The sequence below is a fragment of the Halichoeres trimaculatus genome, unplaced genomic scaffold (assembly GCF_033239565.1).
Source record: "Halichoeres trimaculatus isolate MK-OKI-2021-1 unplaced genomic scaffold, fHalTri1.1 fHalTri1_scaffold_1, whole genome shotgun sequence".
NCBI classification, from domain to species: Eukaryota; Metazoa; Chordata; class Actinopteri; order Labriformes; family Labridae; genus Halichoeres; species Halichoeres trimaculatus.
This window is the reverse complement of record NW_027437179.1, coordinates 18432679-18457111: the sequence shown is the minus strand read 5'-3', so window position 1 is coordinate 18457111 and position 24433 is coordinate 18432679. Positions and strand designations below refer to the sequence as shown.

At 41.3% G+C, this 24433-nt stretch overlaps 1 protein-coding gene across 2 annotated transcripts in view; it reads right to left on the bottom strand.

The window, feature by feature from the left end:
- prickle2b (prickle homolog 2b) overlaps positions 1-24433 on the bottom strand; it is a 106097-nt gene that overhangs the window by 58968 nt on the left and 22696 nt on the right. The window contains exon 1 of one of the 2 annotated variants that reach the window (XM_074673034.1): positions 2344-2413. The exons of the other annotated variant lie outside the window; for it this stretch is intronic. The gene's annotated coding sequence lies outside the window, so the exon portion shown is untranslated. Of the gene's footprint in view, positions 1-2343; positions 2414-24433 lie in introns of those variants that run through there. 2 annotated transcript variants of the gene reach the window in all.

Sequence of the window (24433 nt, the reverse complement as noted above, 5' to 3'; positions counted from 1 at the left end):
TTTGCTCAAACACCAGAAGTATGACTAAGTTTCATCAAAAAAAAAAAATCTTACCATCTATTGGCATCGCCATGTAAAAGCAGACAGACTAGAAAGACGTTATCCAATTTTGGGGAGAGTTGTGATCTTTGGTAGAGTTCCACTTTGCCTCAAGCGCTCCCAGCATGACTCAAGACGACGACTCGATAAGTTATTGAAAATGGTGCCTGCTTCCAGTCTGGTTCTATAAAGCACTGCCAAGAAATGTCACCTCACTCTGGATATGTGACAAATACTGTGGGAGGTGAAAACTCACAGCTCAAAATTGAAGTGTTAAAACCTCAGATCCTTGGATGTACAGATCAGAGATTGTGTAATTTACTGAATTCAATATTGATTGAAAAAGGGGAGAAGCCATTGTAGAAAGGGAACAAAGAGAGGGGAGGAATACAAAGTGAACATTTGGCGAAATCGTAGTCCTTTTTTTGTGAGATTTTTGTGTCAGATGATGAAATGTAATGAAGGCTAAAATCAATGGAAGTAATCAATGCACCTCTAAGTTGAAACCCCACAGTGAGCCAGCATGGTTCACAGTTCGAGAAGCAGGAGTCAGGCCTGGCAGCAGGAGGAGGGGATGGGGGGAAGGGGGTCCTCACGTTCTGAATCAATTGCCACTCTCCCTGCCTGTGGAGCAACTAAAGATCCACTTGCAAAACCTAATTCATTCATTGCTCAGCTTTCATCCCCCCTCTCTGACTCCAAATGTTCACCGCCCTTCTGCTTTGGTGTGCTCAGCAGATTTTAAAGCCTTAATTAACTCAGGAGAAACTTTAAAAGTGAGTGATGTTTGTATTGAGGTCTGGAGGAAGTGGTATGAGGATGGGAGGGCACGTCTTTCCACAACTGTCATCCTATCTATTTTATCAAGTAATCCCACTGATGATTTAATTTTCCTTCCCACACAGAAACATAAATTGTTTCCTGGCAACTCGTTTAAATCAGTCAACGCGGAGACTTTCTTTAGTGGGTGTACTCTCTGTGGGTGGGTGCTGGCAGCCCAGGTGTGGAGACACACTATGATCAGCATGGGCCTAAGGAGAAGCAGGAAGCTGCCTGACCTGCTGTGCTCCAAATCCAGGCCTCCTTATCCACCCCCCTGACATACACACACACACACACACACACACACACACACACACACACACACACACACACACACACACACACACACACACACACACATCCACCTACCTCTGCTAGTCTTTAACCAGCCTCTCACACAAGGGTGCCATCCACAGAGCTGGCAGCATGTCTGTGTGGAATGCACTCTGGCAATTTAGGGAGACACTCACACGGTCAATAAAAGCTGGAGAGCTAGCACACATGTAAGTGTTCCTAAACTTGTCAGGCCTGACATGATTTAAGTGGAAACACTCTGCAGGGTCTGGGGAGAAGAGCTTTTGATTGTCCTTAGGTAAAGGCATGGCTCTGACAAATGTAGACATGTGTTCATACAGTTACATAGAGTCAGACTTACACACATGAAGCCATACATACAGAGACAATAGTCTGCACGCTGCCTGGGACCCAGCAGCCTGATATAAGTGTCCGGGGTTAAAAATAAAAGGGGAAGGCATGTCACACAGCTGTGAGATGCTGGGAGATTTGTGTGCTGTCAGCCCACTTAAATCACAACAGCTGAGATGACAAGACACTGCCTCTCAACTGCCTTTTCCTTTTCTCCGTTCTGTCGTTCAGTCGCTTTGTATAACCCACTCCTTCCAACTCAATCTATCAATATAACTTAAGCCATTTCTCTTCCTCTCCTTTCTCTCCTGACACACATTTTCTCGCTTCCATCTAAAGATAATGCCACCCACTTCCTGACGGCGACGTTGGCAGCCCAACAAAGCAGCACCCGAGGAAATGGAACAACACGATTCAGACGCTCTAACTCAGTTGTCAGAAGTCAGTCGTAATTCACTGAAAGAATCAGAGAGATGAGTCTGAATACTGCACTGTTGCTTAAAACGACACTCACACTTGTGAAAGCAGAGATACAGCCAGACATGGGAGACATGCGCCATGGATTGACCAAATTGTTAGAGTATGCCTGCACTCCCAAAACAGAAATACCTTAAATTGTCAAAGTAAGTCAACAGCATCCTTAAGAAAACTAACCATTCACTGAGGGGATTACTATCCAGAGTGAAGGTGTCAAGATGCAGAATTTACACCACCCAAGGGAGAAGTCTTGACTCCCAGCCAAACACAACTCTCCCCCACCAATCAGCGCCTCAGAAGCCAGCAAGAACAAATCAGCAGCTGAATGAAAAGGATGAAAATGTTTAAAAAGTTACTCACCGCTTTCCGCTTCCCCCCTGAATGTGCTGGGAATGAGGCAGAGCAGGGGGAGGAGAGGGGGGCGCGCTAAACGACAGGAGGATCTCAGAGGGGGCAGAGAGAGCAGCAGCAGTGCAGCAGCCTGAAGCAACACATTCAACGGCTCACTCCTAATTGAAAAAATCTGTTTTCATCTCTCTCAGATCAACGACTGCAGGAGAGAGAGTGGAGAGGGAAGAGGAATAAAAACCTCTGGCTGAGGTGATGAGAAGCAGAAGAAGGATCCTGTTTGCAGACAGGCATAGGGTTGACAGTAGTGTGGAAGTTAAGAGCAACAGAGAGACTGAGAATGACAAAGTTTTCAACAGACAAATGCAATCGGGGGGAGACCACCAGGCTGGCTGCTGAGAGGGCAAACAGTTCAAAACATTAGCCCCACCCACTGCCTGCAAACAGCAGTCAGCAGTTTTCCTGAGCCCCTGCCCCACATGCACTTAAATGTCCTGAAGTTTCCTGTGCTGACATCACGTGGGAAAAGGAAGCAGTTGACTCTGCTTGAGTGGGTTCAGAGTGGTATTCAACCAGTTAGGTTACATTTCAGGCTTAAACAGTAAAGAAATTCCTTCAAACATATTTTCTTTGAGATTACAAGATATGTGAAAGGTTACCAAAAGAGCAACAGCTCTAACATCAGAAACTTGAGTTCACTCTTCTGATTGGTTATTGTTGAGTGTAGATGGAGTTAAGCTAAGCTGCCATTGCTAAACCCAGTAACCTGCAGCTCAAAGACACTTACAACTTCAACCTTTTTAAAACTTTTGGTTAAAATTTTGGCACTACAGTTTACTTTTGACCTTAAACACTACAATACAACTTGCCTATTTAAGATACTTGTACTAGCCTTTTTTATGGCTTTAACTACTTGAACCTCTGCAAACCAGCAAAATCTTCCTTATCTAGCAATTTTAGTCAACTAATTTTATCAATGAAGAGAAAAGGAATTGTTAAAAAAACTCCACATTAGCAAACTAACACAAGACTCGGACCATCACAAGAGGGGAAAAGCCATATGGATATACTTTTGCTTTGCTACACAGTGTTTCCCCTATCATTATATAGAGGGATTATTTGTTTATCAACAACACTTAGACTGTGACATACCAGGATGTAAACATTGTTTCATAATATTCCCTAATTTTACTTTGGTCATAAAATCCGTTTCTGTATATCATGAATTAAAGGTTCACTGATTATTTACTGTCCATATTGAGTCCATGTTTGGTCAGAACCTCAACTTCAAACCAGCTTTTTCATTAAATAAACAAAGTCTAATCTGATTTTGAGTATCAGCAGTTATTATTGTTTGTTTGCAGTCAAACCTGGTTAAATGAGGTTGGATAAAGAATACACATATAATCACACACACGAAAACATTGCTGGTGCTTCAGTGTAAAGTGTGACCCTGTTAACTGGTGACTCTCGGCTGCCGTCAGCTGAAAGTCACCAGTTAGCATGGTCGCTATTTACGCCGAAACACCGGTTGCACTTTAACAGTCAAAACTTGACAGAAGTTGCCTCTATTGTGTAGTATTGTTTTTGACAGCTGTCCACAGAAATAACGTACATTTTGATTCTTTCTAACAGGTTGAGTTTAGTGTTTAAAAAACGCTAACTCGTCTGAATGAATGAAGCTAAATGCTGCTTCTGCGGTCGAGATGTGTGTACATCTTTATGATGACGTATAGTGATAATCCCTCTATAGGAGGGCTTGGCACAACCCCCCACCTCCTGGAAGTTGCATTAATATTATTTTTCATACAGCGCCAGATCACAGCAGAAGTAATTTACAGTTACCTCTCTTATAAATCCGGTCCAAACCTGATACCTGATAACAGTTTAAGTGTAAGCCTTTAGCAGCTAGCATAATGTATGACGTCCTTTGTGAGTTCATTGAGAAGAACCATGACTGTAGAAAACGTGATGCGTCACTACATTTCTCTGAAGGTGCATGTGGCTACTATGAAGGAGGATGGGAGACAGTTAATTTTTAAAAAAGAATTAAGATTTTGAGAATAAAGTCTTGATGTAACAAGATGAAAAAACAAATTTTCTGAGAAACAAGGTGCAATGTTACAAGAATAAACAATGAAATCTGGTGCAATTGAAGTCAACTATATAAGTGGGTGGGGGTCTTGATCGCCACAATCTCCAGCATAAATACTGTTGGCAGCTCTGAAACCTTGTGTCATGGTCACCTAAGGTGGGACTCAGCCCAGGTTCAGATAAACACCAGTCACCTTCGACCTCTGTCTCTGAGGTCTCTGATATAAAATGCATAAAAAGTTTCAGGTAAGAGGATGACTGAACAGTTCCAAATAATTCTAAGCAGAGCGTACACCTCAGCAAAATACTGCTCTGAGCACATTGGTTTGTCATATGCCAAAAAAACAGTTGTGGTTTAACTTTCTTTTGTTTCATAAGCTTGAAGATATAGTTCATGTGTTTCCTAAGCTGCCTGCATGAGCAAAAACTGTTTGAACTAATTCAATTACAAAGCTTAACCGTGCCTTCAGCTTTACAATGAGCGATCTTTTCGTTTATAGAGAGCACAAGTGAGGAATTCCCTCCTCAGCAGTTAATCAGTCTCCTCCAAATCCACAGAGGCAGCAGGCTATGGAAACATCTGCTGGAGCACTTTTCAAATCTCTCTTCAGTTTAAGTTGGACTTGTGTACATTCAGTGAGCAGGGGATAAGTTAAATCAGCCCAAGTTGACTGCGACCTTGTAATGGGTCTCTGGCTGCCAAATCCTAAACTAACTGTAGATTGAAACAGCCGACTCTGAGGGGAGGTTCCCCCCTTCCCTCCCTGCCAGTCATATGTCAAATAAATACAGGAAGAGGGAGAGTGAATGCAGGAGAGAGTGATCTATGTTCCCGCAGTCCGAGGTTGAGGTTTCTGGCACCGTCAGTAGCCGTGATGTGGGCAGAATGTCATCACTTCTTCTGTGGTTCTTGCACTGTGTGTCTACTGTTCTCAGGGAGCGTAGCCCAGCCAGAATCACTGCTGTAAATCTTGGGGGGATTTCTGGAGAACAAGCAGGACTGAAGCCAAGTGGGGGAGGCTGCTGTCCACACCTGACAACAGAGACTTGTGTTGTTTCTGCTGAGGACACGCAGGTATTCACTGAATATTAACGTTCACTTGCAGAGCCAGGAACACAAAGAGACAAGAAAAACCGTGCTTAAGCAAAGCTGATTACCAACCCTAATAAAACAAAATCTCTCCTAACATTTATGTAGATTAAATCAGTACGAAGCAAACAAATCTCATGTTTCCATCCTGCTGCCATAGAAACTGAGCTGCTGCAGTCCACATCACTCAGTTCTGGCACAAAAGAAAACCATCATGCCTAAAATATGCTAAGAGTCACCCTGCTGTGCCAGCCACAATTGGTCCTATTTTTACAGAAGAAAAGAGCAGAAATGAAAAAAGGGACTCCACCTGACTGGCATGCAAGAGTTCTCCTGCAACCAAACCCCCTCACACCTCACTTTCCTAACGACCGACCTAATGCTTTTACAAAATGAGATCATTCGTCACTGCTAAAAACAAGGCGAGCGTGAAGAGGGCCCGAGGTGCGTCCAGGAAGAGGAAGGTAAAAAGAAGGAACACCCCTTTTCCTCTCTTTCCCCTCCATCCATCCAAAACTGAAAGGATAAGTCATGTACTCATCCCCCTCTTCCCCCCAGGAACAAATGAAGTTATCAATCAATCCTACAAAGAGAGAGGAAGCAGAACAGAGAGTCCTGCAAGGAGCGGTGCTGAGGCGGGCGAAAACATGGCAAGAATACAAGTTGATTGTTTTGAGGAAGGGTCCCAAAACACAGTCAGCTCATTCTGGGTACAAGGATTTCTTCATTTTTCTTTAAATGTTCAGTCCATGTATGCATGCATGGAATATAATGGGTTTAGAGTTGAATTTTTCAACAGAAATGGACGCTTTTTTGTTCATACACAAATGAAGAGATGCAAATGTACAGAATAAAAAAAGTAAAAGAGACATATGGCAAAAAAAAAAAAAGTTGCTATGCCTACCTGAGTGAATCAGGTTTCTTTGGCAGGCTTGCTAAGCAGGAAAGACCAAGATGTATTCAGAAGGAAAGTTTTGTTGCACAAACAGAGCTGCAGCTATGTCAGCTGTAAAAATTTTTATCTTCCAAAAACATTATGGTGTCTAACTACAGATAATACTGAGATTTTCTGCTTTAAAATGAGCCATAAAACCTTCTCTGAATAAATGTAAATGCACTTACAGTCAGACAGATAAAGATAACCTCAGACAAAAAGTTAGAAACTGAGCTTTTTCTGTCTGAAATCTCTGTGCTTCATAAAACGAGTGAGCTTTCAGGGTGTTTCTGGTCCAGACACTTTCCAAGGCCATGCTTATCACATGAAGCCACAAAGAGGTTAGGAATTTGTCTTGTGACCCAGGTTGTCCACACAGCTCAGCAGTGAACTCATCATCTCATAGGTTCTGGCTGTCAGTACTCTCAGCTTATTAGCTCTGTGGAGTTTCTCTCTGAGACAGTGCGATGACGGCCGATGAGAGGGAGGCTGAGGCCAAAAACCACGAGCCAAGAATGATATGGAATGAGAAAATAAGACAAGGGGAGGATTAAAAAAACAAAGGAAGAGAGGGAAAAGTGAGAGACATATTGTAGTATTTGGGCTGTTGTTTGAAGCAGAACAAAAAGAAAGAGCGATGAGCCGGGAGAAAGGAGAATAAATGAAGTGTGGTGTCCGGGAGAGAGTTCAAGAGACTGAAATAGAGAGGGATGAGAGGAGAGTGCACCCGCCCTTCTCTTCTCCATGGCCTGGCAGCCAGCCTTTTGGAAGGAGAAGTGGTATCCGCTGCATATGGGTTACCCTGCACACACATACACACACAAATGAAGCAACACTATAAGCTTTGAGGATCTTTTCAAAGAGCATGGTGCTTTTTCATGACAAACACAGCCCAAAGCGTTGCACCGCAACTAACTGAAGAGCCAAGATTGGACCTTATTAGCTGGAATAATTTTCACAGCTGTTTCCGATCCAGTTGTGCTTCATGTGGACTGAGAAGAGGAATGAAGGTATGGGGAACGGAAAAGTTCAAAAGCATAAAGAGAAAAGGACTGAAGGGGATACTCACAGACAAAAGAAGGAGCAAGAGAGAGGAGCTCATTCTCCAAATTCGACGACATCTCAACAGACAAAGTAACGTCAGACACAGACATGATGTCCTGCAGGAATTAGTAACATCCTCACTGAGCTATTTAGGGCAAATCCTTCCACTTAGAGGAAGGCTGGGATTTCACAATGCTCAGCTGTGTCGCCTGAACATGCTAAGCCTATATAATCACACCAACAGTTTCAATTAAAGGCCATTTCATTCATTATATGCATTTTTTCCAGTACCTTTTAGCCTTATTTTCCTCTTTTGCTTTTCTTTGCCATTCCTTTAATGGATTTTGAATCTCTGGGGACATGCAGACACAAACCATCACAACAACACAGCCACACAGACACACATTAATTCTGAACACAGTCTCACACACACTTTCATAGTCTCCCCTGTTAGTCACCATGTCAACATAAGCTGTCCAGTCCTCGTCCAGCAGAGTACACAGCAGCTAATAACCTTTTCCCAGTGGCTTTCAGAGCTGTCAGTCACACCACAACAGGAAGAGAGTCAGCACATTAAAACAAAGCAAACACCCGGCTGTCTGCTCAGCTGTAAAGACCCACTGCAGTGACTTAAACGGAGCTCCTTTTTTTCATGAGCATGGTGGATGACGTGAACAGAAGCTTCTCTGCAGATAAATAATGAGGGCATGGTGAGGCGACAGCGATATTTCCAGCAGTACCCTTCAAGTATGCAAACAAAGGAAAATAAAATGCTGCAGAACATAAACTGTCAAATGCTTCTATAAATAATAAGAGTAAAAGATAAAAACCACAACAAAAACAGGAAATGGATTTTGGCTTTCCATTATCTAAAGCAACTACTGCAGGGTGGTGTGCCACAGGTATCAATACTTAGCCCATTCTAGTTCCTCATACACCCAGCTATACTTGTATTGCAGGCCCAATTATGCAAAATTATTCAAGATACTGGTTGTCACAGAAAGATTATAACTTTTTTCTGTTAACCTCTTTGTTATTCCCCGTCTCCTCTTTCGAATGATCTGCGAGATTTTGTTTAGATTGTTGCTAGCTTCTCATTTCCCTCTGGGTCTTAAGATATTACTGGAACGTGACTTATAAATAGAGATGCACCGATCCAACTTTTCTGGTCCCGACATGGATGCAGATACCTGGGCTTTGGGTATCGACCGATACCGATACTGATCCGATACCAGTGTTAAATAAGCTGCATGCTCTACTGTGGAATAGGACTGGTAATATTTTGGGCAAAAGACATACAATGGGTACATATGGAATTACCGAGGTTGATATTTATTCAATCTAGAAGTGTTTAATGCTTAACAGCAGTTTGGTTAAAACAAAGCTTTAGATAGATTTATACCCTGCAGACAATATCATAGTTTAGCCTTAGTGTCAAGTTTGGACAGATCCTTTCTCACCGATTCCTGATCCAGCTTTAAGGGGCTGCATCAGGGCTGATACTCGGATGAGATCGATGCATCCCTACTCATAAACTGTATGCCACCCTTTTTTTTTTTCAGAAAGTGGTGTAAAACTTACATTATACTATCATGCCAGCATTTAATTTAGAGCAAAAAGATGAATTTAGATAAATTACAGATTAACATTGGTTAATGATATTGTGGAAAATGGCACAATATTTGCCAATGGGATAATTTCTGTGGTAATTCCAGCTGCAAAAATTAAGGGATGGACATGTACTACAGTACATAAGTGATAAAGAAAATGGTAGGAAATTCTATTCTGTATTTTTTTTCCCCTCTAAATCTTTTCCAATTGAAAAGCAATGTTCCTGGGATCATATAAAGAACAGTGTGCCCAAAGGCCAATTAAGCTTCATATCAACCCCTGCTAACTAATCCTATCCTAACCATATTTCAGAGGATTCAAATAGTGTTGTATGGACTTTTTACTTTTGTTGTAGATGTTTTGCTTTTTTTTTAGATAAACTATGAATGTTTTTTTTCTAAATCAGGAGCTTCATGAATACTTTTAGTCTCATGTATTTCAGGGGATGGTTTGTTCAATGCACAGCAAATGCCAATATTCTGGTAAATATGATTCTAGTCAGGATCATCAGATCACCATCCACTGAGACACAACTCTTCAGTTTGAGTACCGAAGACAATCATCCACACATACATGTGAATACATACTCAGACACACACAAACACTAAGCTGAGTAATCAACCACTGGCTGTGACTGCAGACAGTCCATCTGCAGCAGCTTCTCATGCCGGGAATAAAACACCCCGTCTCATCACAGACAGAGATGTCTCATGAAATCAGACACACCCACTAAACCAGCCATGTCTGATTAGGCCATGACCTGAGCAAACTCTGACCTGAGTGGATCATCTGTGTGTGTGGGGGGGTCATGATAGTGTGTGTAAGCTTCCTTTGATGAGACACTCATCTTCCTGACAATGTCGTGGTGACGTGGGAATCTCTTGTTCCAGCTGCAGCTCTTGACTAAACCACAATCTCTAAACAGATCTTCTCTAAATTTCACCATAAAAAGAGCTGCTCTTGTGCCTTCCTTGCACAGTGTGTACATCTCTGTCAGGTTGTGTGTATGGGTGAGTGTGTACAGCTGAGGGTCTGCGTGGGTGAGATGCTGCCTTTGTTTATCACAGCAGCCACATTGATGAACTGTGGCTGAACGTCTCATGCCATGCAAATCCTAACAATGAGTCCTCTCCCTCCTCAAAGCTCAGAGGGGGGAAGTCTGGTGGAAAGCCCCCCTCAAAAACCAGGTCCAAGAGTAACACTCCAAAACTAACACACACAACACACGCCTTGCTCCCCAGTCTCATTAAAAAGACATGGCCCCGCTTTCTTGAGCACCCAAACAAATACAGTCGTAAATTGAAAACAGGGTGGAGGATAAAAAAAGAAAAAGGTTCCCACAAAATGGAGGCTTCCCCTTTGTGGTGAACGCAGCTTTGTAATATGGGATTGCTGGATCGCTTCCAAAACAGGCGCGTGGCCCCCTGTTCTGACAACAGCTGAGACCCTAAGTCCCCCAACCCACTTCTACACAAACAAATGCACACAAACACACTCACAAGGTCTCCAGGGATCAGAACAGAGAGACACAGTGACACAATCAATCAGCAGATATTGCTTTTATTGACAGTCCCCAGAAGAGTCTCCTTCTGTTTGATGATGTGTCGCCCTTGTTTGTCTCTCTTTCTCTTTCTTCTTTCTTCACTCTTTACTCTTTGGTTCCTGCGTTCTTTTAAATTGTTCATCGACCTTTGAGTCCATACCCATTTTTGTCCCACTCTTTCATCCTGTCCTCCTCACTGTCACCACAATCATCTCTGCAAACCTCTAATTCTTTTTTCATTTCTGTTGCCATTTCAAGAAAATACCACATGCAACAACCCAGGCACGCACACACACACACATGTACACACACACACACACACACACACACACACACACACACACACACACACACACACACACACACACACACACACACACACACACACACACACACACACACACACACACACTCAATTCATTGATCCCAGCTCCTAACACAATCAGACAACACAAAACGGTTGCTTCCTTTGGGGGGGAAGGAATGAGGGGACCGGGAAGGGAACCGAAGCGCAGGGGCTCATGCATATTTCATATCTACTATGATACACTTTCTGCTCCATGCATAATGCAGACACTGTTTAAGGATGAGCAGTGGGGTTCAGTGGGGGTTTAAGCTGAGGAAATTAAATGGAAAATGGGACAGTAACCGCTAACGACCTATCACTCCATGATTTCAAAATGGCAAGACTGCACAAACACTAGATTTCCTCTAGATTACGTGTTTGTTCCCCAGCCATTCATCAAGACGTTTAGATAACAAAATAAAATAAAAAAATGATCAAGACTCATCCTCTCATGAGGTGTTAAAGTCTAATTCCTCATTTTGCAAAGTTCTGTTTGGTTACAACTAAATTTAAATCAAATCAATGTTAAACTAGAAAAGCACTCAGAGCGCAAGCATATTGCGATTGTCACGCAACACTTTAGTCCTACTTTAATGTTATACTTCCTTTCAGCAGACTGTCTGCTACAATTTGGTGTTAGTTGCAGGTTTGTATGATAATTCATTACCTGACAGTGTTAAACATTATGATGACCCCATACATATGTCATATTCTGGATCTTAGTATCTAGAATATTAAATGGATCTGGATTATACTTTTACATCTGTCAGAAATGATCATGATCTTGTATTGTTTTGCAAAGCAATCTGACCATTTATCGTGAGTCATATACACATATGGTGAAAACAGCCCTGTCTCACAATGATAAAGAATCCTTTGAAAAACTCCTGGATCCAGACGGTGATCCTGATCACCTCCAAAATTTAACCACTTCCTCTTTACCCCATTTTAAACATTTCCTGAAAATTTCATCAAGATCTGTTCATTGGTTTTTGAGTTATGTTATCCACAGACAAACAAACTTGCAAACTCTCCCAAAAACATAACCTCCCCAACTGAGGTAAATATTCATCAAATGTGTTTGTAGTCAGTAAAAGGCCTTGGGCTGCTATAAATCTGACCAAGACATTAGCAACATGAGAAATTCCTAGCAAAAACCATCCACTGATGTCTACATTATTATTTCATTATAAGCAAGTTAAGATGCCTTTGATCATGATTTCCTGAATTTCCCCTCAGGGATAAAGTATTTTCTATCTATCTATCTATCTATCTATCTATCTATCTATCTATCTATCTATCTATCTATCTATCTATCTATCTATCTATCTATCCAAGTATATGTGTATGTAAACTTTAAGTTTTCTCAAACAATGGTGTCTTCTTTGCCTTTTTTTTCCTCTTGAATTAGGTTCAGAGGTGATGATAGTATTGAATCAGCCTTAAGAAGGGAAAGGTTGAGCTCATATACTTCACAGAACAACAGGAAAAAATATCACAGTCCCAGGGTAGTGGTTAACGTTCTTCTGCAACCAATTCTCTTTATGTGTATGATCCAATTCCAGTTAAACAGATGTCATATATCAGCTTCTCAGTGAGGAAGCCAAGCCACTCGTCCCATCAGTTCAGCTCTAAAGCATATGGTCTGAACATCCACTTTATTCTGACTTCCCATTCAGCAAAAGAATGTGAGTTAAGGAGGTCAGTAACTTCACGGTGACAAAGAAAATCTGTTCTCTTTAGAGGATTTAACAAAGAGTTGCTAAAGAGACAATAATTTCTCTTATCAGGAGCATTTAAGACAGGAAACAGAGTCAAAGTGAAGACTGGAGAAGAAGAAAGGTTTCGAACAGTCCATCAGCCAGATGGAAACAAGGAAATCAGCTCTGTGGCAGCAGCCTGTCAGTTTAACAAGGCTTGACGTGAGCCTTCCTCTCACTCTCTTTATAGCCTCTCTTTCCTTTTATTTCCCACAGACTGTTTTTTTTTTCACACAGTGTCTCCATGTTTCTCTGGTTTCCTCTTTTTCTCTTCTCTCTTGTTCTATCTCTGTTTAGGGTAACTGATACTTCCTCCAACTATCTCAGTGCTGATTGGCTGAGGGTTGGTTATTTCTCTACAGTCCTCCTCCTTTCTTAGCCCCATCTCTCATTCTGGATGCACAGCGCATAGAGAAAGTACCCAAGATGCATTTCCATGTGCCATTTGGGATGTCCAAAATCCAATTCCTCCCAAACAGATGTCATATATCAACGTATCTCAGAGGAAGCCACGCTAAGAGGGAGAAAGGGAAAAGGGGAGGGAGCGGGGGACAGAGAGGAGGAGGAACAAAGGAGTGATCATGAAGGCTTTTGAAAGGCAGCACGCTTAATGTCAGACCCCACAAATGCACACACAGACAAACACAGAGGGATGGAACAATGGTGAGGATGTGATTACTGACCTCCCTTACCTGTAAATCATCTTTTTCGTCCCTGCTCACTACTTATCCCCCCCCCATCCCCCTGACAGCCTCCAGACTTTCTCTCGTAAACAATAAAGAAAGTAATTTGCTGTGAATTTACTCGCTTTTCCATTGAGAGACTTCCCATTGTGCCTTTGCTTTCAGGCTAAAAGGCTCCATAAAGGTTGTCAGATGGGCTCATTATGATTTGTTGGAGCTTGATAGGAGTCATCAGTCACAATGGAGGGAGGAGGTTGGCTGGTTGTATGAAGGCAGATTAATGGATGGATAAATGACCCCTACACATCTGGTGTTAACACGCAGTCTAGGTAATTAGATTCTAGTTAAAAAAAGACTCCTCCACTGGTGGAAAACGCACAAAAATCAAGCTGTTAATGGATTTCATATTATTTAAACAAGCTTGAGGACTCATCAAAGGTAGATTACTAAATCAGCAATAAGCCTTGTGTTATTTAAGGTGATGCAGAGTGATTCATATACAGTGTAGGAGTTATAAACAAAGAAAAATCAAGGAAACAAGTCCTGAGAGTCCTCAGTCACTCCAGCAGCCCTCTGAGGCAGTGCTGAGGCAGACCGACCTCGGAGAAAAACATACTTCCAGCAACAAAGCTGACATATTTATGTTTAGCATTTGTGTCTTTTGTTTCAGGCTTAAACACAATGTCGTACCCAGCAAGCCTTTGAGTGCTTTGGGGCAACATCTCTTTTTACATGCAAACAAACTGATGTAATACAGCTTCAGTGGCCCCAGAGTTCTCATTCTCAAGACACATACCCAGATGAAGGCAGGATATGTGTACCAGAGTCCTGCACTGGGTCCAGTACCCGCAAAAACAGCTGATTTGGGGGTGGTTCTTAAAAACTTTTTTTTTCCCGGGTTCGGATCTGGGTGGAAAAATAACATGCGGGTCGGGTCGCGGGTTTTAGTTTGACACATCAAAATTAATATATAATAATAATAAATACAATAAAATAAAAACACAATTTGTAAGCTGGTTTTACCTGCTGAGCGTCGCTTAAGTCTGAACAGAAAGTAAATCTACTATTACACATGTAAAGTTCCTTTTAAGAGATTAAATTAAAAGCATTAAACGTAAAAAATGAGTGATTTTACAGTTGTATGTGAGAAGATCACAGAGGGTTGATGATGAAACTGAAGTCAGGCTTTTATTGGAAGAGTTGCTTTATTCAGTCGCGTTGTTTACTCACTGGCATCTGAACTATGGCGATATACCTTTCAATTTTCAGACAATATGACCCAAAATGATTACTCTAAATAAGGTTAAGGGTCTGGCTGCGGGTCTTGTTTCATCGGGTCGGATTGGGTTGCGGTACTAATCGGGCTGATGCGCGGGTTTGCAGTTCGGGTGCGGGTTTGTACATCCCCGGGTCGGGGCTCCAAGTGAGTTTACAGAGTGTGGATCTATCATGTGTAAATACAAAAGTAGAAGGGTAGTTAGTAGGGTAGGGTAGTGTAGGGTAGCATAGGTGTTTAACTGAACTTAAACTAAATGTGGTGGTTTCAGCCAAGATTATGCCACAATGTACCCTAGCTATATTTAAGTTCTGCATAATAAATTCCCAGCTTACTTCCATAAATTCTAGTGGATATTTTCTAACTTTCAAAAATTCAGGAAATTTTGCAACACTAATGCCAAGGCCTGGTGATTGTCAAAGTTTTCTGTAAAGCTTTAAGGTTCTAACATTTGCTAACACTTAACCCAGAGTTTGCACTCAATTACAGCCAATGCGTTTTTCAAAAATCAAATGAGGGGATCGTAATGGCCAGTGGGTCCCATCCATAGACTGTTTAAAACATGGACGCAGCCTCCGCAGCTTCACCCGTCTGTTCCTGAAACCATGAAATAAAGCCATTCCGCAGGTGCAGCCACATTTGATATGATGCCGGCTGTGAGTTTCCTTTCTAACAGCTACAGGGCGCATGACCTGGGCTGTGTCTCTGATTCAAACGACCCTGATAACGTCTAAACTGCTGAGTAAGAAAAAAGTTCACTCACCGTACAGTGTGTGCTTATAGTGAAATCAGCGTTTAAGACCCGAGCCGTTTTTCGAACCAGGTTGTAAATATTTATGTTTTTTGATGCCGTAAAAGTTTTTATGACTGGGTTTGTACGTGACTTTCAGTCTTTTTGCAGCTGGCCCCAAGCGCATCCTTGATGAACAGCAACTTTTGACACCTCTGCGTAGGCTTCATTCTTGCTGACCAGATGTTGCCCCTTGGTCCCATCATCTTGAGGTAAACTGCTTTCAGTAGTTTAATATTTTCATGCTATAAAATCTTAAGTTTGCCAAGATATTTCAGTTTGCACTAAAAAAGATAACTACAACTGACATCCCTAAAGCTTCACATGGGGAACTGAGTTGGCAGTACCACCCAAAGAAATATTAAAGAGAGTGAAATACCTCCAGTTTATTAGAGAACTTATCAAATTTTTCATCAGTTAAACTGAGCTTGAGTTCACAGACCAGCTATTCAGAGAAATGCATGCCCAACCAATGGGATCTAATCCATAACCCATGATAATGAATGTGTTTGATTATCCTTGTCTGTCTTCCTTGATGCATGCTGGGATTGGCTCTAAGCTTTTGAACAGCGGGTGAAGATAAAGGATGGTGTTGGATGTAAAAACAGTCATAGTGAGCGAGCTACACACTGAATCCAACCATGATGGAGGATGAATAATGGATGGGTGCATGGATGGAGCGTGACGTGTGTAATAAATCTCAGATCTACTTTTAAATTAGTTCTGAACATCACTTTGACAACCAGTAGGACTGAAATGTTCTGACATGACATACAACAGTAATTACAAAGTGGTGAATTAAAGTAAATGATGTAGCTGTGAAACATGTTGTGCAGTCAGCGTCTATTTTCTATGTGCTGGAAAATTGAGAGAAAAAGGTTGTTACTCAGCATAACTGTAACACATCAACACTCTAATGCGGCCTGTCGGCTACCTGCTAAAGCTGACCTCATACTGGCATTGATATTGAAAATGGACATCAGGGCTTTGACTGACAGCTAGTTAAGACAAAAAGCGAGAGTCAGGCATCTGCTGGTGCGTCACTGTGACTGTAATCCCCCTCGTCTGTCTGTGCTGGTGTCCAATCTGTGTCCAGGTCTTTCTCTGTTCATGGTTCAGGGCTTCTATCTGCCTAAGATGATTCCCTTGTGGCGCCATGAAGCTAGACAGAGTAGAGAGAAAAAAATCTCATTAAAGTAGGGATCATCTGCTGTCAACTAGCAGCCCGGCTCCAGCCAAGCTCGGACACACTGAAAATACAAATGGCCAGACAGAGCTAGCAGTCATTTGGAGCACTGCCATGCTGCTCTGTGCTTTGTGTCAGCTGTATATTAGACAGTATAGTTTATTAAATTAGACAGACTGGGAAACCTCAACACAGAGAAACACATGAAGATCTGCTGGTTAAAATTACAGCTATGAATCTTTCTGATTATATGTAATAAAATACAGTCTGCAGATGTATGAACTGTACTCTTCTGTCAGTGAAATACAAACTAAAAGGAGAATAAATCGCTCTATTGAAGGGAAAAAGGCACACATGAAAAGAACTGTATGTTCTGTGAAAAGTAGCAAAGCTTTAATTATTTTGCTGATTTGGGGCACAGGGAGAAATTGGATCCTTGATTAAATCTCATGAGCAGTGGCGTAACAAATAGAGAGTGAGGAGTTCAATAATTGCATCAGACCTGCAAATGAATACTTTGATTTTTGATTTCTTCACTAATTAGTTTTCAATTTATCTTTCCAATCCAAAAAAACAAAGCCATTTGATTTGAGAGGTAAAGGAAACGGAGGAAGGTGGAAAAAAAACTCTTATCAAAGAGGATTGATTGAAGTGCTTTCCACACAGACGTTACACTAATTACATTCAAGCGTAGATACTCTGACTTTCACATGTCAAGGAAAAGGTTAAAAAAATGGTTGATGCTTGTACCTGTTATCTTTAAGGATTTCAAAGGGGCTTAATCTTGATTTAAGCAAGTTCAGTTAATAGCAGTAAAGGTATCTTGTCGTAAAACTGTTCTCAGCTGCTCACAGGAATGTACTGGATCCTGAAAAACTTTATGATCAAGATCTCAGGTCTGTATTAGGATCCTGGAACTAGCAAACCTAAATGGAATATAACTGTAAAAGTTGTTTTTCATCTTGTGCAATAATCAAGCTTGTGGTGATCAACTGTGTTGTGTCACTAAATGTGACACAGCACAGTCAGGTCGCCACTTTTATAAAACCGCAGCAGTCAGTGCATACAGGAGCAAAAAATTAACCTATATTGTCAATCTTTTTACACTGGTATCATTTGGTATCAATACTAACGTTGGTGTATATATTATAAGTATTTGGATCGATCTGCCCACCTCTAGTTGAGTGTATCGCTCAGCTGCCCGTCACTACAAAGACACTTCATCCATCACTGTTATAACAGCAGTGTTCAAAGCAGCGACATTCAAGGTGTGTCTGCTGCAAAGCTCAGACAACAAGAGGAGCTGCAGAATGATAGAAGTGTCAACATGACTATTTCTGCTGAAGTCCTGTTCACCTCTTCCAACATCACCTTTAATGCAAACCACACACAAAGCATCTAAGTTGAAACACTTCCAAAGCCACCTTAGATATGTATTAGAAAAAAAAAATTGGGGATTAAATGTTCCCTCACTCCCCGAGTGCAACAACGTTATTGTTTGTTTCAATTTGGCCAAACTTTCAGTCAACTTTTGTCTTCTGTAATTTAAGTAGGAAACACTTCTTCAAGAGGAAACTAATCTTTAAAAGTGTTTCACTGCCCTACATTCAGAAACCGTACCATCAAACCAACTTGCATTGCAAATTTTCACCTGAAAAAGGTTGCTTCATCCCAAATAAGAATCCTCCCTGAAATTCAGCACTCATTAGCTCAAATTAAAGTGAGCTTATTTTTTGCACTACAAAGGTTTGAAACATGAGGATGTAAATCAATGCAAAAGTAAAAACGGCAGACAAAGAGAGAAAAGAGAGAGGAAGAGTGACTTCAAAGTGCTGCTGAGTGGAAAAATAATCTTTCCCTCTGGTGGTGCCAACAGGTCACCATTTTTGTAGCTGCTTTACAACACCTGGAGACGGAGCAGTTACCTCAACAAGCACACGTTTTTTTTCACTGTCTACTTTTTGTAGAAAGAAGAAACTCATAAGAGTGTAGCATGCTGAAACGCCCTGCAACTGCACTTTCTCCAGCTCATTCAGTGATGATGTGACCTCTCCTCCCTGGTCCCCAGTCAGTCGTAATTTCCTTTTCATCACAGCCCCACCCCTGTGAGGTTAGACAAAGTAGCGCCCCATCTGGTTTAATCTAAGGTGAAGCTCTTATAAAGCCACAAGAGTGTACACCACTGAGACATTGTACTTGTATTCCTCCTACATCTTGCTTCATCTTGTATCCCACTTTTCTACATTGAGCAGGACACTTAAAGCTGCAGCGACAGGCGCTGGATGTCAGAAGAATCCCATGAGGCTCATTAAACCCAATGCAGAGGATTATAGCTCAATGATTGGAAAACAAGCCACCCCTTTTTTTGGAAATAGCACTTTTGCAAACAGATGTACAACACTAGGCTACGACTATCGTGACCAAAAATATTAATGGAAACTTTATCACAAGAAAAAAAATCATAGAGTATGAGTAAATCGTCATCTTTACTATTCATCTATTCTTTAGCAAAATACTCTGGCATCAAGAGTTAAAGAGCAAGTTCTCTTGCTGAATGTTTATTTTTAGCACAATATTATGATATTTAATTTTCTTAAAGATGGTTATTGTCAGTGTTGAATATTGGGACAGCTCTATATGGAAGTGGCCCTTGGCTCAGTTGATATCTGAAGCATAAATTGCAGAGCAGGGATAAAATAAAGGTCAGGAGGGTTTAGCTGAGTGTATATGCTTGTGAATCAGTGTGTATAGACAATACACATGTATCTGTGTGTGTGTGTACCATATGGTGAACAAATCAGTAAGCACACAAATCATTGAGAGGTCTGCTGTGTTGGGCAGAAATGGCCTTAGATGTTTCTCCAGCTGTGGGATTTAAACAATGCAATGGGAAACTGGGGACTTGAGTGCCACAGTGTCAAGGTTTGATGCTCTCAAAAGTGTTTTTTAAATGGAAGAGAATGTTTTCACTTTACCTGTATCTTAAAAACTAGTTAAATGTCAAAACTTCAAAAGGGTGGCTGGAAAAACAGTATTCAAGTATCTCCTTTAGAAACTATTTTGTGGGTCTCCCTGACTAAGTATTCAGAGATTTCTTGAGAGGACATAAAGACAAGGACTTGTGAAAGAGAAGCTATCAACAGCAAACAGAACACATCCCACACAGCAGCTCACGACAGGACCTTATATTATGCCCGCCTCCACGCGGGCAAACTCTGCTTCAACCTCTTTTCCATTAAGAAGCTTCAAAACTGTCTCCTAAAAAGAATAAATTGATGCTGTCGCAATTCAAACCTATTTCAGGACAGAAATTGCAGTGAAATGGGATGACTCACGTCACAAAGGCCGTCAGAAATATCACTGAGAACTGCTGAAGAACAAGCTGCCGTGACGCAAGAGTGGAAAGAGGCAGGCAGAGTGGGTGCAAAAATACACCGGCTTGAACTCAGGAAAACGCATTTCTCAGCATAACAGGAGAAAGAACAAACATGATTCATTAAGAGAAATGACCTCGGTTTATGTAAAGTGGAGCACATACAGACCCTGACTGAGCCTAGCAACAGCTTTGATCACCATTGACTGCACCAGGGGGCTGACAGCTCTAATCAAACACTGAAACAACAGAAAAGTCGACTTTCTCTGGAACCAGTGATGCATACAGATCTGAGAAAGCTATGCTAAGTCCAGACCTTAATAAATCCAAACACAGAAACACTTTATTCTTAAAGTTTAAACTTGTATTTCCATTGGTGCGTGGATGTTTTACTGACTGCTGCTGACCTGAGATCAGATGCTCCAGAGCTGTTTATCTGTCCAAATAAACTCAATTCCAACTTCACACAAACTGTTGTGTCTCCCTTGTAACGATAACATTAACAAGCCCACTGAAAAAACATGCCAGTCCAAAGTCTCCTTTTGGTGCAGGGTTGAGATCCTCTAAAAATGGAGGTCTTAACCTCTGATTAACATCCTTCTTATCCCACTGTCATCACCTGTTGAGACTTTATTGAATAATTTTAATAGATATACAAAAAAAAAAAAATTAAAGATTCATTAAGAACTGTTTATATGCCTCATACAAATATGAACTCAGACATGGTTACAAAGCTTGACTCTAATTTACGAGCACAACTAATTTCACTGTGAAAACTGTGGATTTTCTTTAACCCTGCATCAACAGTCATTGAAATACAAACTTGCTGTGAGTGAAAACTTTCCAAACACAAGCTACAACTTTTAATGAAGTAGAAGTCGGTTGATTTCCTGTTCAATAAGCTTGAGTGAAACCCTGACCACTAATTTTCTCTCAGTGCCCACTATTCATTACTTCTTCGTACCCATATTTCAGATGCATGGACTGAATTCCAATCAGCTTCCTGAATCTAATGGCTGAGATAGCAGCTCTGAATCAATGAATAAAGGCTTTCTGAAATATGATCATGATGAATGCCCGCTCAGCAAATCAACCCCAAAACTGGTCTCCCCCTCTGCCAGGCTAACCTCTGGTCTGAAATAAGTCCCACATGCTCATTTGACGGGAGCATGACCCTATTAACCCGAAACAAGGCCTATGCTTGGCCTTGCTAATGATAAACCTGCCCCCCCTCCCTGAGTCTGGTTTGTGATGGCTGACTGACAGTCATGGTCTGCACACACAAACAAAGAATCCACATTATTGGACACACACACACACACACACACACACACACACACACACACACACACACACACACACACACACACACACACACACACACACACACACACACACACATACACAAACACACAGGACCTGTGGAGGCAGGCTGTGTGTTGATAAGGAAGAGGTCAAACAACAGATGGCGGTCTGCAGATTACCACAACTTTAAGTTTAAACCAACTCAAACACACTCACTTTTGTGTGTAGCTTTCCATTATTGTAACCCCCAAAGTTAGGGATGGGTACGGATTTAGGTACTTTTATGGGTACCGACCGAATTCTGTCAAAAGTACCGAGCACCGATTCACTTAAAATTAAAAGGTATCATGTTTAGGTACCTAAATGCATCCTTGTGACTGTGAGGGAGTGGGGGAGTAGGCGATTTTCCATGCTGGACATGAACACAGCATTGCAAGGCTATTTATAGAAGAAGAAAGATGTTGAATTGAAAATATATATATATATATACTTTATTATTAAATTGATATATTTTACCACATAAACACAAAAAGTACTAAAAATTGGTACTGTTGAGTACCAATACCGATTGCCAGGTACCAGCTATTGGTAGGCCTACTGTGTCGTTTCTAATGTGAAAAGGCACCCATCCCTACCAAAAGTACAAACTTTCAAGTAAAGTCTTCTTCACAAAGTGATTTCAAGTGTAAAGGTAGAAAAAAATAGCAGTACATGATATATGATAAAATAGTACTATCAAAGGGAACAAAGTGTTGTTTTGAAGGGAAGTTGCAGTGGGCTGTTCCATGTATTTAAAACCAATTTGCACATAATGTGAGATGAAGAGGAACAACATATTGAAGAGGGAAACACGAAAGAGGAGTGTAAAAAAGAAAGTTGAGTTTACAACATTGGATAACTTTTTCTGCAGGTCAGAAAATATTTTTTGGTCATCTTGTACATCTAAAACTATTTCTTTAGAAACCTGAGAGTAGTTGAGCCTTTTAGTACAATAAGCCTCCTAAGACTTTTGAAGTCTAGTATTGATAAATGCTTCCATATTATACCTCTTCAACTATCTGTGAGATCACAAGGCTGACATGTATTGTTACATTGCAAACAGCCAGTACACATCCACTAAAGTCCAAATAGAGAAGGGAAAGTTGACACAAAGGAAGAGATCATGCCATGTTGGCCTCAGAAAAATAAAGTCATTTAAATCAAATTAAGTTGAAGTGATTAAAATGTAACTGCAGCGGAGGGTCAAAATTTATTTTAAAGTTATGAAAAATAGGCTCCTTTGATTGCAGCATAAAAAAATAAACAATAACAGAATAAATTACTGACATCCATTTCATGCCTGACTGACACACAGCCACACACAGACAGGGTAGTCAGTTCAATTTATCAGATCAGGTAGACGCTCCAGTAAATCTGCCCATAGGTCTTGTGCAACCATAAAGCTGAGCTCATAGAAAAACACAACACTGTGGTTATGCTATGGCAGTCACTATGAAAACACAATTAACAATGGTTATGAAACTGACACTTCCAAACCACAGCGGAACACAATCTCTTTACAACACAAGTGATGCTCGACATGAGCGTGTGTAGGCATTCATGTTTCTTCTCCGTTGTGTAACCACGACTGTAAACTTCTCAGGCCAAGCACGCCAACGCCACGGTGGCCCTGCCAAATTCAGTGGATGCTCTGCAGCTGTTAGGCAGCAATCATCACAAAAGCCACCAAGACAAACTGAGGTCAATGTCCACCTGCATCAGGATTTTGTCCTTTCTGTGGGGAATTCAAAGTTGCTTAAATGAGACGTCCTCATGTCTAGCTGTATGGGCGAGACTCTATCCCTTCCTCTAAGTCTCTCACATTCACACACACTTTTTTGTGCGTGTGTTATAATGCTCTCTCCTCAATATAGCCTGCTGGAGCACACAGGTGTGGACTAACCAAAATCCAATTGTATCAGGCAGGCAGTGAAGCATGACCAATTGACTTTGTGTGTGTGTGTGTGTGTGTGTGTGTGTGTGTGTGTGTGTGTGTGTGTGTGTGTGTGTGTGTGTGTGTGTGTGTGTGTGTGTGTGTAGAGTCTCAGCAGCAGTTCTCTGTTTGTCTATTGTGTTTGGGAAGCAGATCAGAGCACTCTCCCTTTTGTTGCCCCACATCATTAATCAGACCAGACACAGATAGGGCCTCTGTGCTAATCACATGCAACACTAGCTCTCATGCTAACGCACCCAGCAATAACAACACTGTTCTCATTCAACACGGAGAGTCAAATAATGAACACACTCCTCCTGCTGCCAACATAACCCTCAAAAAAAACAAATGTCAGCCTGATTTTGAATACTTCTTAACTTTCAAACCCTCATTGTGGTACTTGGCCCCCGGTTCATGTGTCTGTAAAAGATATACATTGAAAATTGGCTCATAAATCTGTCACTGTGCTTTGATTTTTTTTTTCCTGAAGCTGAGCACTAGAGCTTTCAGAAAGTGTTATGAAAATGAATTGGAGTGCTGCTTTTGGGGGCCTCATTTCTTACACAAACAATGACACATTGAGGGAATATTTTTTTGGTAATGTTGAAAACAGTGTGTGTGGAATAAAGCCACAAAACAGACTTTAATGCCAACATTAGTAGTAATAAAGTAAGGTGCCACTCACTTTCCTCTTTCTGAAACCACTACATGGCTTTGGGAGCTGCACAGTGGTGCAGTGGTCAACAAAACTGCACCACTCTAAGGCCCCGTTTACAAGTTTTACTCAAAAACACTGAAACACAGTGAAAAAAATCTGCATGTATACAGAAACGCTGGGGACTCAAAATGCCAGAATGCCAAATGTAAGCATGCCAGGCCTGTAGTTGCTACAACTGTCTTGTCCAGCAGCGGCATTTAGTAGATCTCCACCGAAGAAGAGTTGAGTCGATCATCTGGTATATTAGTGAATACTAAGTGCAGAAGTGAAGCGACACATGCACACTTTTCTGAAAGACAATCAGCAGATTTAGCAGATTCAGTAGCACAAGCACAACACTGTAGTATGCGACGATCATAACAAAGGTACTGTTGCAC